This window comes from Mustela lutreola, chromosome 3, assembly GCF_030435805.1.
Source record: "Mustela lutreola isolate mMusLut2 chromosome 3, mMusLut2.pri, whole genome shotgun sequence".
Lineage (NCBI taxonomy): Eukaryota > Metazoa > Chordata > Mammalia > Carnivora > Mustelidae > Mustela > Mustela lutreola.
In genome coordinates, this window is record NC_081292.1 from 103,749,158 (window position 1) to 103,764,907 (window position 15,750).

Here is a 15,750-nt window from a genome sequence, read left to right on the forward strand (position 1 = left end):
GACTTTTTTTTTTAAGATTTTATTTATTTACTTGAGAGAGAGACAGTGAGAGAGAGTATGAACGAGGAGAAGGTCAGAGAGAGAAGCAGACTCCCCATGGAGTTGGGAGCCCGATGCGGGACTCGATCCCCGGACTCCAGGATCATGACCTGAGCCGAAGGCAGTCGTCCAACCAACTGAGCCACCCAGGCGTCCCTAGATTTTATTTATTTATTTGTCAGAGAGAAAGAGGGAGAGAGAGCGAGCACAGGCAGACAGAATGGCAGGCAGAGGCAGAGGGAGAAGCAGGCTCCCTGCTGAGAAAGGAGCCCGATGTGGGACTCGATCCCACACCACTCCATGTCAGGACACTGGGATCATGACCCGAGCCAAAGGCAGCTGCTTAACCAACTGAGCCACCCAGGCATCCCTAAAATGATTTTTTAAAATGGCCATATAAATCACCAATTAGCAAATGAAATGAGAATCCAATATAATTAGTTATTAGAGAACTGAAATTCAAACTCAAAGTGAGAAAACACTTCACACCCACCAAATGGTAAAAATAATAATAAAATAATAATAATAGTAATAATAATAATAATGTTTTGGCAAGATGTGGATAAATTATAATCCTTAGAATTTTCTGGTACATATGATTTAAAATGGTACCATTTTTAATGGTACATTGGAAAACAGTTTGATATTTTCCCAAAATGTTAAACACAGAGTTACAATAAGACCCAGAAATTACACTCTTAAATATCTATACAAGAGGGCAAGAACATATATTCACACAAAATACATGTTCATGCATGTATGATTCCATTTCTATGAAATACCTACAACAGGCAAATCTATAGAGATGAAAAGGAAATTAATTTTTCCTTGGGGTGTGGGGGCATGGAAACTTACTGCAAATAGACATAATGCTACATTTTGAAGCATTAAAAGTGTTCTAAAATTAGATTTTAGTGATGTAGACCCAAATCTGTAAATATGCTGTAATCTACTGTATATTAAAATAGATAAATTATATTGCATGTAAACTATACTTTACTAAAACTGTTAAGTCCACAGATATTTTATTTTTGGTGGGATACTCCTTTCTATCATTTATTAGTAGATCTATTCATTAAATATCTATTCTCTTGAATCCCTGGTACTATTATGTTGATTTTGTTCAATTCAATTATTTGTGCATTTAAAACTATAATTTAAAAGCCACAAATGAAGCAACTTCTATCTGAATTTGTTGACCCAAAATAATCTGATAGAAAGGAAACCATTTAAATGAAATCTGAATTTATCCACAGAATATTATCAGCTTGCTTTCTGAATGTTAACATATTACTATTGAATTAGATCACTCTTCATTGCACGTTAGTCGCAAATAATATAGAACTGTGAATGGAAGTCCCTGAGGAATTCAAGAATCTGTATTCAATATTTATGGGCACCTGCTGGAAATTTCAGAATCCTAGAGGGTAGAACAGAGGATAATTCTTCCATAATCAGTGCACAATCTTTTAGAGTATTTCTACTATTTTTTTTAAAGATTTTATTTATTTATTTGAGAGAGAGAAATAGAGATAGTGAGAAAGAGCATGAGCAGGGAGGAGAGGGAGAATCAGACTCCCACCAAACAGGAGCCTGACGTGGGACTGTATCCCAGAACCCTGGGATCATGACCTGAGCCGAAGGCAGATGCTTAATCGACTGAGCCACCCAGGTGTCCCAATTTCTATTATTTTGAACCAACTTATTGCTAGGTTCTCCCCAAGAAACAGTGACAAATAAATTCTCTTAAAACTGTTCAGCGACGGATTTTAAAAAAACAAGGAACATAGTTCCTCCAAATGTGGATACACACACACACACACACACACACACACACACACACACATCTATCTAGTTAAAAAGATCTATTTGGAGTCTCATAAGATATCAAGAAAATATTGGCTATGATGAAAAATAGTACTTCACTGAGTATATCATTTAGGTAATTTCCCATTAGCTATTTAAAAAAGAATTCAAATTTGACAAAAAAGAAATCTTTGACTTTGTTATTTATACTGTAGATCCATTTACTCTGGCAAAATGTACTAGAAAATCAATTAAATTTGCGTTGACCTACATCACCCATACACAGTGTTTTAAAAATGTAGTAGTTTTTTTTTCCAAGATTTCATTTATTTCTTGGACAGACAGAGATCACAAGTAGGCAACAAGAGAGGCAGACACAGAGAAAGGAGGAAGCAGGCTCCCCACAGAGCAGAGAGCCCAATGTAGGGCTCTATCCCAGGACCCTGGGATCATGACCTGAGTCGAAGGGAGAGGCTTTAACCCACTAAACCACCCAGGTGCCCCCCTTTTTTTTAATGCAGTCTTTACTTCAGGGGTACAGGTCTGTGATTCATCAGTCTTATATAATATCCAGTGCTTATTACAACACATACTCTCCCCAGTGTCCATCACCCAGTTACCCCATGCCTCCACCACTCTCCCCTCCAACAACCTTTAGTTTATTTCCTATAATTAAAAGTCTCTTATGGTTTGTTTCCCTCTCTGATTTTATCTTGTTCCATTTTTCCTTGGCTTCCCCTATGACCTTCTGCCTTGTTTCTTAAATTACATATATCAGTGAGATCATATGATAATTATCTTTCACTGATTGACTTATTTCACTTAGCATAATACCCTCTAGTTCTATCCACGTTGTCGAAAATGGCAAGATTTCAATTTTTAATGGCTGCATAGTATCCCATTGCATATATAGATATAGACATAGATATATAGATATATACCACATCTTTATCCATTCATCATTGGTGGACGTCTAGGTTCTTTCCATAGTTTGGCTATAAACATTCAGGTGTGTGTGCCCCTTCAGGTCACATTTGTATCTTTGGCATAAATACCCAGTAATGTAGTTGTTGGGTCATAGGGTGGCTCTATTTTCAATATTTTGAGAAACCTCCATACCATTTTCCAGAGTGGCTGCACCAGCTTGCATTCCCACCAATAGTGTAGGAGGGTTCCCTGTTCTCTGCATCTCTGCCAATATCTGTTGTTTCTTCACTTTTTAAATGTAGCTATTCTGATTGGAATGAAGTGATATCTCATTGTGGTTTTCATTTGTATTTCCCTGATGCCAAGTGATGTTGAGCACTTTTCATGTTTCTGTTGGCCATTTGGATGTTTTCTTTGGAGAAATGTCTGTTCATGTCTTCTGTCTGTTTCTTGATTGGATTATTTGCTCTTTGGGTGTTGAGTTTGATAAATTCTTTATAGATTTTGAATACTAGCCCTTTATTTTATATATCATTTGTAAATATCTTCTACCATTCTCTTGATTGTGCTTTGGTTTTGTTGATTATTTTCCTTGCTGTGCAAAAGCTTTTTATCTTGATGAAGTTCCAATAGTTCATTTTTTGCCTTTGCTTCCCTTGCCTTTGGTGATGTTTCTAGAAAGAAGTTGCTAAGGTTGAGGTCAAAGAGATTGCTCCCTGTGATCTCCTTAAGGAATTTTATGGATTCCTGTCTCAAATTAAGGTCTTTAATCCATTTTGAGTCTATTTTTGTGTGTGGTGTAAGGTAATGGTCCAATTTCATTCTTCTGCATGTGATTGTCCAATTTTCTCAACACCATTTGTTGAAGAGACTCTTTTTTCCATTGGACATTCTTTCCTGCTTTGTCAAAGATTAGTTGACCATAGAGTTGAAAGTCCATTTCTGGTAGGTTCTCTATTCTGTTCCATTGATCTATGTGTCTATTTCTGGCCAGTACCATACTATCTTGATGATTACAGATTTGTACTAGAGCTTAAATTTAATAATTGTGATGCTACCAGTTTTGTTTTTCTTTTTTGAACAGTCTGCTTGCTATTCAGGATCTTTTCTGGTTCCATACAAATTTTGGAACTTTTTTTTCCAGCTATGTGAAAAATGTCAATGGCACTTTTTAAAAAAAAAAAATTTATTTATTTGACAGACAGAGATCACAATTAGGCAGAGAGGCAGGCTGAGCGAGAGGAAGGGAAGAAGGCTCTCTGCTCAGCAGAGAGCTCAATGTGAGGCTGATCCCAGGACCCTGGGATGATGACCTGAGCCGAAAGCAGAGGCTTTAATCCACTGAGCCACCAAGGCACCCTGTCAATGGTATTTTTATAAGGATTGTTTTGAATGTGTAGATTACTCTAGGTAGCATAGACATTTTCACAATATTTGTTCTTCTAGTCCATGAACACAGAATATTTTTCCTTTACTTGTGTCTTTCTAAATTTCTTTCATGAGTATTCTATGGTTTTCTGAGTACAGATCCTTTGCTTCTTTCGTTGTTTATTCCTAGGGTAATTTATGATTTTGGGTGCAACCGTAAGTGTGATAAACTCTTTAATTTCTCTTTCTTCTGTCTTATTGTTAGTGTATAGGAATGCAACTTAATTCTGTGAATTGATTTTATATCTTGCCACTTTACTGAATCCCTGTATAACTTCTAGCAATTTTAGGGTGGACACTTTTGGGTTTTCCACATAGAGTATCATGTCATCTATAAAGAGTGAGAGTTTAACTTCTTTGCTGATTTGGATGCATTTTATTTCTTTTTGTTGTCTGATTGCTGAGGCTAGGAATTCTAGTACTATGTTGAAGAGCAGTGGTGAAAAAAGTGTAGATGTTTTTTAATTATATCTTTTACATCATCTTATGGTAAAAATGGATTTTTTATATAATTTGACAAATTACAGCACACTTATAGATTCTTGTAGCCATCAGCACAGTCAGGAATCAAAACATTTTCATCAACCCAAAGTACTTCCTCATGTTATCCCTTAATAGTTGCACTATTCTTTCTATTCATAACCCCTAAAAATTACTGATGTGTTTTTCTGTCACACTAGTATTTCCTTTTGGAAAGTATGTATTGAAAACATGCAATGTATAACTGGTTTAAATGGACTTCTTTCACTCAGCTTTGAGATTCATCTAAATTATAAAAACAATAGTTTGTTCTGATGTTATTTCTTGGTAGTATCCCAATGTATAGTTGGACCATACTTCATCTTTTCAACCATTGATGGACATTTACATTATTTCTGTTTTAGGATGATTATGAATAGTGGTGCTATATGCATTCATGAATGCATTTTTGTGTGGAGGCAAATTATCATTCTTGGATAAACACAGGAGTAGTCTTCCTGGATTATAAGGTAACTGTATGTCAAATATTATAAGAGAAAGCCATTTGATTTCCATAGTGGCTGTAACATTTCACTTTGTCACCAATCATTTATGAGAGTTCCAACTAATTTTCATCATCATTTCCTGCACTTCAGCATTTGCTCTTATCAATATTTCCCCCCATCTTCTTCATCATTCTTATAGTTTATACATAAGTTAATTTTCATACATTGAATTTGATATCAGGATACATGTTATTAACTTTGCCATGAACCTGGCCTCACTTTCTGTATGTATCAAATGGGAATTGAGATACTTTTTCTAGTTCTTAATATAGTGGTTTTTGGAGGTGAACTAGATAGGTAAAAAGGAATTTGAAAAAGAATGAAGTATGCATATGAAACATTTTTTTAATAAAAATCAATTTGTATTTTAAGGCAGAGAGAATATCAGTAATTAACCTTCAAACATGTCTAATGAGGTTATGTGATTTTGTGGAGATGAATATGGGAGGTTTGACATGTGTTATCATATTTTATCAAGTTTTATTTAATCAAGAATGGAGGCAAATTCTTAGCTTGCACCAGCATTTAAACTGGAAGGTGTTTCTTATAGCTGTGAGGGGTCTGCGAGTTTTAGGAATTGGAAATCAGAATAATAAATCTGTTTAAACAGTACACAAATACAGGAATAATTTCATATTAAGAGATCAGAGTTATCTCATATACATATACACATATCATTAGCGTTGTTCCATTAGGTCCAGGGGAAAATACAAACGTGGCTTCCATAAAACTTTGACTTGTTTTCCTCATTGTCTTCTTTTCTTAGGGAAAATTTCTTACTGGTGGACTGAGGTATTTAACATCAGTAACTCCATGTTTTATTTTATTTTGAGGGAATGATGGAGAGAAAAACTCAAGAACGCAACATTGCCATTTGAACTGCTGAGCAAGTTTTAAATTGTAATAAAGGGAAGAAGATCATTAAAAATAGTATACACTACAAATCTGTATTTGAGTCAAATAGGAAAGCAGATTATGCATATAAATATTTTATCAATTGCAATGGACTATATCTGCTAAATATTTTACTCTGGCATTTTAAGCGCTATATTTTCTTTATGGTTATGTAGTTTTGTCATTTGCAGAGAAAATGCTATTACAAGAAATTTGTCACATTCCAAACTAGGTTACAAAATCTACTGCCAGTTTGACTTAGATGCCACAATTTTATGCAATATGCCATTTATATCATTACAGAGTTTAATTTAATGTTTTGTCAGAAACGACACATATCTTGGTTATGAAATTTTAAAATTTTAATCAAAATATTAGAGTTTAATTTTTCTTTAACTTACCCAGCCCACTATCCTTCCCTATTTTTGCTTATGACAAAAAGCTTTCCTACTCAAAACCCATCAAATAATGGCAAGGATATAAAATAGGATTTTTTTTTCTTTTTTTTAATTAATTTTTATTTTTTTTTATAAATATATAATGCATTTTTAGCCACAGGGGTACAGGTCTATGAATCGCCATGTTCACACACTTCACAGCACTTGCCACAGCACAACCCCCCTCAATGTCTATAAACCCACCCGTGACCCCCCTCCCCCCAGCAAACCTCAGTGTGTTCTGTGAGATTAAGAGGCTCTTATGGTTTGTCTCCCTCCTAATCCCATCTTGATTCGTTTATTCTTTTCCTACCACCCCAACCCCCTATGTTGCATCTCCACTTCCTCATATCAGGGAGATAATATGATAGTTGTCTTTCTCCAATTGACTTATTTCGTTAAGCATAATACCCTCTAGTTCCATCCACGTCATCATAAATGGCAAGATTTCCTTTCTTTTGATGGCTGCAATATATATATATATATATATATATATATATATATATATATATATATATAACATTTTCTTTAGCCGTTCATCTGTTGATGGACATCTAGGTTCTTTCCATAGTTTGGCTATTGTGGACATTGTTGTTATCAACATTTGGGTGGACATGCCCCTTTGGATCACTATATTTGTATCTTTAGGGTAAATACCCAGTAGTGCAATTACTGGGTCAAAGGGTAGTTCTATTTTCAACTTTTTGAGGAACCTTCATGCTGTTTTCCAGGGTGGTTGCACCAGCTTGCATTCCCACCAACAGGAGGGTTCCCCTTTCTCCGCATCCTTGCCAGCATCTACCATTTCCTGATTTGTTAATTTTAGCCATTCTGACTGGTGTGAGGTGGTATTTTATTGTGGTTTTGATTTGTATTTCCCTGATGCCGAGTCATGTGGAGCATTTTTTCATGTGTCTGTTGGCCATCTGGATGTCTTCTTTGCAGAAATGTCTGTTCATGTCCTCTGCCCATTTCTTGATTGGATTATTTGTTCTTTGTGTGTTGAGTTTGCTAAGCTTTTTATAGATTTTGGATACTAGCCCTTTATCTGATATGCCATTTGCAAATATCTTTTCCCATTCTGTCAGTTGCCTTTTGGTTTTGTTAACTGTTTCCTTTGCTGTGCAAAAACTTTTGATCTTGATGAAACCCCAGTAGTACATTTTTGCCCTTGCTTCCCTTGCCTTTGGCAATGTTCCCAAGAAGAAGTTGTTGTGTCTGAAGTTGAAGAGGTTGTTGCCTGTGTTCTCCTCAAGGATTTTGATGGGTTACTTTCTTACATTGAGGTTCTTTATCCATTTTGAGTCTTTATCCATTTTGAGTGGCTGAAGTTGAAGAGGTGGTTGCTTGTGTTCTCCTCAAGGATTTTGATGGATTCCTTTCTTACATTGAGGTTCTTTATCCATTTTGAGTCTATTTTTGTGGTGTAAAGAAATGGGCCAATTTCATTTTTCTGCATGTGGCTGTCCAATTTGCCCAACACCATTTGTTGAAGAGGCTGTCTTTTTTTCATTGGACATTCTTTCCTGCTTTGTCAAAGATTAGTTGACCCTAGAGTTGAGAGTCTATTTCTGTGCTCTCTCTTCTGTTCCACTGATCTATGTGTCTGTTTTTGTGCCAGTACCATAGTGTCTTGATGATGACAGCTTTGTAACAGAGTTTGAAGTCTGGAATTGTGATGCCACCTACTTTGGCTTTCTTTTTCAATATTCCTTTGGCTATTTGTTCCATTTCCTTGAAAAAGATAGATGGTACTTTGATAGGAATTGCATTAAGTGTGTTGATTGCTTTAGGTAGCATAGACATTTTCACAATATTTATTCTTCCAATCCAGGAGCATGGAACATTTTTCCATTTCTTTGTGTCTTCCTCAATTTCTTTCATGAGTACTTTATAGTTTTCTGAGTATAGATTCTTAGCCTCTTTGTTTAGGTTTATTCCTAGGTATCTTATGATTTTGGGTGCAATGGTAAAGGGTATTGACTCTTTGATTTCTCTTTCTTCTGTCCCGTTGTTGGTGGAGAGAAATACAACTGATTTCTGTGCATTGATTTTATATCCTGACACTTGACTGAATTCCTGTACAAGTTCTAGAAGTTTTGGAGTGGAGTCTTTTGGGTTTTCCACATATAGTATCATATCATCTGTGAAGAGTGATAATTTGACTTCTTCCTTGCCAATTTGGATGCCTTTAATTTCCTTTTGTTGTATGATTGCTGAGGCTAGGACTTCTAGTACTATGTTGAATAGCAGTGGTGATAATGGACATCCCTGTCGTGTTCCTGACCTTAGCAGAAAAGCTTTCAGTTTTTCTCCATTGAGAATGATATTTGCTGGGGTTTTTCATAGATGGCTTTGATAATATTGAGGTATGTGCCTTTTATCCCTAAACTTTGAATAGTTTTGATCAGGAAGGGATTCTGTACTTTGTCAAATGCTTTTTAGCATCTACTGAGAGTATCGTATGTTCTTTTTTTTATTAATATATTGTATCATATTGATTGATTTGCGGATGTTGAACCAACCTTGCAGCCCTGGAGTAAACCCCACTTGGTCGTGGTGAATAATCCCTTAATATACTGTTGGATCCTATCGGCTAGTATTTTGGTGAGAATTTTTGCATCTGTGTTCATCATGGATATTGGTCTATAGCTCTCTTTTATGATGGGATCCTTGTGTGGTTTGGGGATCAAGGTGATGCTGGCCTCATAAAATCAGTTTGGAAGTTTTCCTTCCATTTCTAATTTTTGGAACAGTTTCAGGAGAATAGGAATTATTTCTTCTTTAAATGTTTGGTAGAATTACCCTGGGAAGCCATCTGGCCCTGGACTTTTGTTTTTTGGAGATTTTTGATGACTGTTTCAATCTCCTTACTGGTTAAGGGTCTGTTTAGGTTTTCTATTTCTTCCTGGTTCAGTTGTGGTCGTTTTTATGTCTCTAGGGATGCATCCATTTCTTCCGGATTGTCAAAATTGTGGGCGTAGAGTTGCTTATAGTATGTTCTTATAATTGTTTGTATTTCTTTGGTGTTGGTTGTGATCTCTCCACTTTCATTCATGATTTTATTTATTTGGGTCTTTTCTCTTTTCATTTTGATAAGTCTGGTCAGGGGTGTATCAGTCTTATAATTCTTTCAAAGAACCAGCTCCTAGTTTTGTTGATTTGTCCTATTGTTTTTTGGGTTCTATCTCATTGATTTCTGCTCTGATCTTTATGACTTCTCTTCTCCTGCTGGGTTTAGGCTTTCTTTGTTGTTCTTTCTCCAGCTTTTTTAGGTGTAGGGTTAGGTTATGTATTTGAGACCTTTCTTGTTTCTTAAGAAAGGCTTGTACCACTATTTATTTTCCTCTAAGAACTGCCTTTGCTGTTTTTGAACCATTGTGTTTTCATTATCATTTGTTTTCATGAATTTTTTTCAATTCTTTTTTTTAAAATTTTTCAATTTATTTATTTTCAGAAAAACAGTATTCATTATTTTTTCACCACACCCAGTGCTCCATGCAATCCGTGCCCTCTATAATACCCACCACCTGGTACTCCAAACTCTCATCCCCCCGCCACTTCAAACCCCTCAGATTGTTTTTCAGAGTCCATAGTCTCTCGTGATTCACCTCCCCTTCCAATTTACCCTGACTCCCCTCTCCTCTCTAACACCCGTTGTCCTCCATGATATTTATTATGCTCCACAAATAAGTGAAACCATATGATAATTGACTCTCTCTGCTTGACTTATTTCGCTCAGCATCATCTCTTCCAGTCCCGTCCATGTTGCTACAAAAGTTGGATATTCATCCTTTCTGATGGAGGCACAATACATGTGTATATGGACCACATCTTCCTTATCCATTCGTCCGTTGAAGGGCATCTTGGTTCTTTCCATAGTTTGGTGACCGTGGCCATTGCTGCTATAAACATTAGGGTACAGATGGCCCTTCTTTTCACGACATCTGTATCTTTGGGGTAAATACCCAGGAGTGCAATTGCAGGGTCATAGGGAAGTTCTATTTTTAATTTCTTGAGGAATCTCCACACTGTTCTCCAAAGAGGGTGCACCAACTTGCATTCCTACCAACAGTGTAAGAGGGTTCCCCTTTCTCCACATCCTCTCCAACACATATAGTTTCCTGTTTTGTTAATTTTGGCCATTCTAAGTAGTGTAAGGTGATATCTCAATGTGGTTTTAATTTGGATCTGCTGAGGGCTAATGATGATGAACATTTTTTCATATGTCTGATAGCCATTTGTATGTCTTGATTGGAGAAGTGTCTGTTCATATCTTCTGCCCATTTTTTGATATGTTTGCCTGTTTCGTGTGTGTTGAGTTTGAGGTGTTCATTATGGATCCTGGATATCAACCTTTTGTCTGTACTGTCATTTGCAAATATCTTCTCCCATTCCGTGGGTTGCCTCTTTGTTTTTTTGACTGTTTCCTTTGCTGTGCAGAAGCTTTTGATTTTGATGAAGTCCCAAAAGTTTATTTTCGCTTTTGTTTCCTTTGCCCTTGGAGACATATCTTGAAAGAAGTTGCTGTGGCTGATATCGAAGAGATTACTGCCTATGTTCACCTCTAGGATTCTGATGGATTCCTGTCTCACATTGAGGTCTTTTATCCATTTTGAGTTTATTTTTGTGTACAGTGTATGAGAATGGTTGAGTTTCATTCTCCTACATATAGCTGTCCAGTTTTCCCAGCACCATTTATTGAAGAGACTGTCTTTTTTCCACTGTATATTTTTTCCTGTTTTGTCAAAGATTAATTGACCATAGAGTTGAGGGTCCATATATGGGCTCTCTACTCTGTTCCACTGGTCTATGTGTCTGTTTTTATGCCATTACCATGTTGTCTTTTGATCACAGCTTTGTAATAAATCTTGAAATCAGGTAATGTGATGCCCTCAGCTTTATTTTTGTTTTTCAACATTTCCTTAGCGATTCGGGGTCTCTTCTGATTCCATACAAATTGTAGGATTATTTGCTCCAGCTCTTTGAATAATACAGGTGGAATTCGGAATGGCATTAAAAGTATATATTGCTCTAAGCAGTATAGACATTTTAACAATGTTTATTCTTCCAATCCAAGAGCATGGAATGGTCTTCCATCTTTTTTTGTCTTCTTCAAATCCTTTCATGAGTGTTCTGTAGTTCCTCGAGTACAAATCCTTTACCTCTTTTGTTAGGTTTATTCCCAGGTATCTTATGGTTCTTGGTGCTCTAGTAAATGGAATTGATTCTCTAATTTCCCTTTCTGTATTTTCATTGTTAGTGTATAAGAAAACCACTGATTTCTGCACATTGACTTTGTATCCTGCCACGTTGCTGAAATGGATGCATTCCTGGAAAAATATAAACTACCAAAATTGAACCAGGAAGAAATTGACAACCTGAATAGACCAATATCTAATAATGAGATTGAACCAGTGATCAAAAACCTCCCAAAAACAAGAGCCCAGGACCTGACGGATTCCCTGGGGAATTCTACTAAACCTTCAAAGAGGAAATAACACCTATTCTCCTGAAGCTGTTTCAAAAAATTGAAGCAGAAAGAAAGCTTCCAGACTCTTTCTATGAAGCCAGCATTACCCTGATCCCCAAACCAGGCAAAGACCCTACCAAAAAGGAGAGTTTTAGACCAATATTACTGATGAATATGGATGCTAAGATTCTCAACAAGATCCTAGCAAACAGGATCCAACAGCACATTAAAAATATTATCCACCATGATCAGGTGGGATTCATCCCTAGGTTACAAGGATGGTTCAACATTCGCAAATCAATCAATATGATACAACAAATTAATATGAGAAGAGAGAAGAACCACATGGTCCTCTCAATTGATGCAGAAAAAGCATTTGACAAAATCCAGCATCCATTCCTGATTAAAGCACTTCAAAGTATAGGGATAGAGGGAACATTCCTGAACCTCATCAAATCTATCTATGAAATACCCACAGCAAATATCCTCCTCAATGGCAAAAAGCTTGTAGCCTTCTCGTTGAGATCAGGAACAAGACAAGGATGCCCACTTTCACCGCTCTTGTTCAACATAGTATTAGAAGTCCTAGCAACAGCAATCAGACAACAAAGAGAAATAAAAGGTATCCAAATTGGTAATGAACAAGTCAAACTCTCTCTCTTCACAGACGACATGATTCTTTATATGGAAAACCTAAAAGACTCCACCCCCAAACTACTAGATCTCATACAGCAATTCAGCAATGTGGCAGGATACAAAGTCAATTTTTTTCAATTCTTCTTTAATTTCCTGGTTTATGTATTCATTCCTTAGAAGGATGCTGTTTAGTCTTTATGTTTTTCGGTTCTTACCAAATTTCCTCTTGTGATTGAGTTCTAGCTTCAGAGCATTGTGGTCTGAAAATATGCAGGACATGATCCCAGCCTTTTGATACCGGTTGAGACCTGATTTATGACCCAGGATGTGATTTATTCTGGAGAATGTTCCATGTGCACTAGAGAAGAATGTGTATTCTGTTGCTTTGGGATGGGATGTTCTGAATATATCTGTAATGTCCATCTGGTCCAGTGTGTCATTTAAGGCCTTTATTTCATTGTTGATCTTTTGCTTGGATGATCTGTCCATTTCTGTGAGGGGAGTGTTGAAGTCCCCTACTATTGTTGTATTATCATCGATGTGTTTCTTAGATTTTGTTATTAATTGGTATATAGTTGGATGTTCCCACATTAGGGGCAAAGATATTTAAAATTGTTTGATCTTATTGTTGGACAGACCCTGAGTATAATATAGTGTCCTTCCTCATCTCTTATTATAGCCTTTGGCTTAAAATCGAATTGATCTAAGGATTGCCACCCCAGCTTTCTTCTGATGTCCGTTAGTATGGTGAATTGTTTTCCACCCCCTCGCTTTAAACCTGGAGGTGTCCTTGGGTCTAAAATGAGTTTCTTGTAGGCATCATATTGATGGGTTTTGTTTTTTTGTCCATTCTGATATCCTGTGACTTTTGATTGTGACTTTTAGCCCATTAACATTCAGAGTAACTATTGAGATATGGCTTTAGTGCCATTGTATTGCCTGTAAGGTGACTGTTACTGTATATTGTCTCTGTTCCTTTCTGAACTACTACTTTTAGAGTCTCTCTTTGCTTAGAGGACCCCTTTCATTATGTCCTGTAGACCTGATTTGATGTTTGCAAATTCTTTCAGGTTTTGTTTGCTCTGGAAGCTTTTTATCTCTCTTTTTATTTTCAATGATAGCCTCGCTGGATATAGTATTCTTGGCTGCATGTTTTTCTCATTTAGTGCTCTGAATATATTATGCCAGTTCTTTCTGGCCTGTCAGGTCTCTGTGGATAAGTCCACTGCCAATCTAATATTTTTACCATTGTATGTTACAGACTTCTTTTCCTGGGCTGCTTTCAGGATTTTCTCTTTGTCTCTAAGGTTTGTAAATTTTAGTATTAAGTGATGGTTTGTGGTCCTATTCTTATTGATTTTGAGAGGGGTTCTTTGTACCTCCTGGAATTTGATGCTTGTTCCCTTTGCCATATTAGGGAAATTCTCTCCAATAATTCTCTCCAATATACCTTCTGCTCCCCTCTCTCTTTCTTCTTCTTCTGGAATCCCAATTATTCTAATGTTGTGTCATCTTATGGTATTACTTATCTCTCAAATTCTCCCCTCATGGTCCAGTAGCTGTTTGTCCCTCTTTTGCTCAGCTTCTTTATTCTCTGTCATTTGGTCTTCTATATCACCAATTCTTTATTCTGCCTCATTTATCCTAGCAGTAAGAGCCTCCATTTTTGATTGCACCTCATTAATGGCTTTTTTCATTTCAATTTGGTTAAATTTTAGTTCCTTTATTTCTCCAGAAAGGGCTTTTATCTCTCTAGAGAGGGTTTCTCTAATATCTTCCATGCCTTTTTCAAGCCCAGCTAGAACCTTGAGAATCATTCTGAACTCTAGATCTGACATATTACCAATATCCCTAGCCTTCAGTACTGCCTCTTGTTCTTTTTTTTTTGTGTGTGTGTGTGTGGTGAGCTTTTCCACCTTGTCATTTTGTTCAGATAAGAATATATGAAGGAGCAAATAAAATACTTAAAGGGTGGAAAAGACCCCAGGAAAATGTGCTTTAACCAGAAGAGACCCCAAATCATGAAGAGGGAGAAAGGAGATAAAAAGGAGTTTAGGGAAAAAATTAGAAAGAGAAAACAAAGAAAAAATATTATATATATATATATATATATATATATATATATATATATATGACTAGTGAATAGAACAGGGTCACTCATTAATTTTTGGAGTACTTTGGTCTCTTAGAAGAAACTACCTCCCAAAATTTTTAAGAATGAAAAACATATATAAGGATAAACAAAATGATGGGATGGAATATGCCTATAAAGATGAAAAAAAAATTAATATTTAAAAAAGTACTTGATAAGCTAGTTGGTTGGGAGAATAAAGAAAAAGAAAGTGGAGAGAATTTGCTCAACCTGGAGACTAGAACAAGCCCAGAGCTACATTTAGGGTATATTTTGATCTAGTAGAAGAAGTTGTATCCCAAATTTTTTAGAAAAAAAACCCTATGTGTATACAAAAATAAACTTAGATACAATGAAGGATAAAATATGACTATAATAATGAAAGTTCAAAAAAGATTATTATTATTTTCTTTTTTTATGAAAGGTATTGTTAAGGTAAACACTAGTTAAAAAACGTTAAAAGAGGAAAGGGCAATGTTAAAAAAAATTAACCAAAGAAAAAAATAAAATTAAAAAAATTAATTAACTGCAAGAAACCTCTCCTCCTCTGGAATTCCACTGTTCTTGGTAAGTGAACTTGGTCTTGGCTGGATTTCTTGTTGATCTTCTGGGGGAGGGTCCTGTTGCAGCAATTCTCAAGTGTCTTTGCCTGAGGCAGATTTGCACCCTCCTTACCAGGGGCCAGGCTAAGTAACCTGCTTGGGTTCACTTTCGGGAGCTTTTGTTCCCTGAACGCTTTGCATAGAGTGCCAGAGGACGGGAATGAAAATGGTGGCCTCCAAACCTCTGGCCCAGAGGATCCAAGAGCTCAGGGCCTTACTCCTTGGTGTGCACTCAGAGAAAAGCACTCAGTCACTCCTGTGTCTCTGTTCTCTGACTGCGCTTGGCGAAAAGAGCTCAATCACTTCTGTCTCCCTGGCCTCTGGCCACGCTCTGAGCTCACCCAGCCTGTGA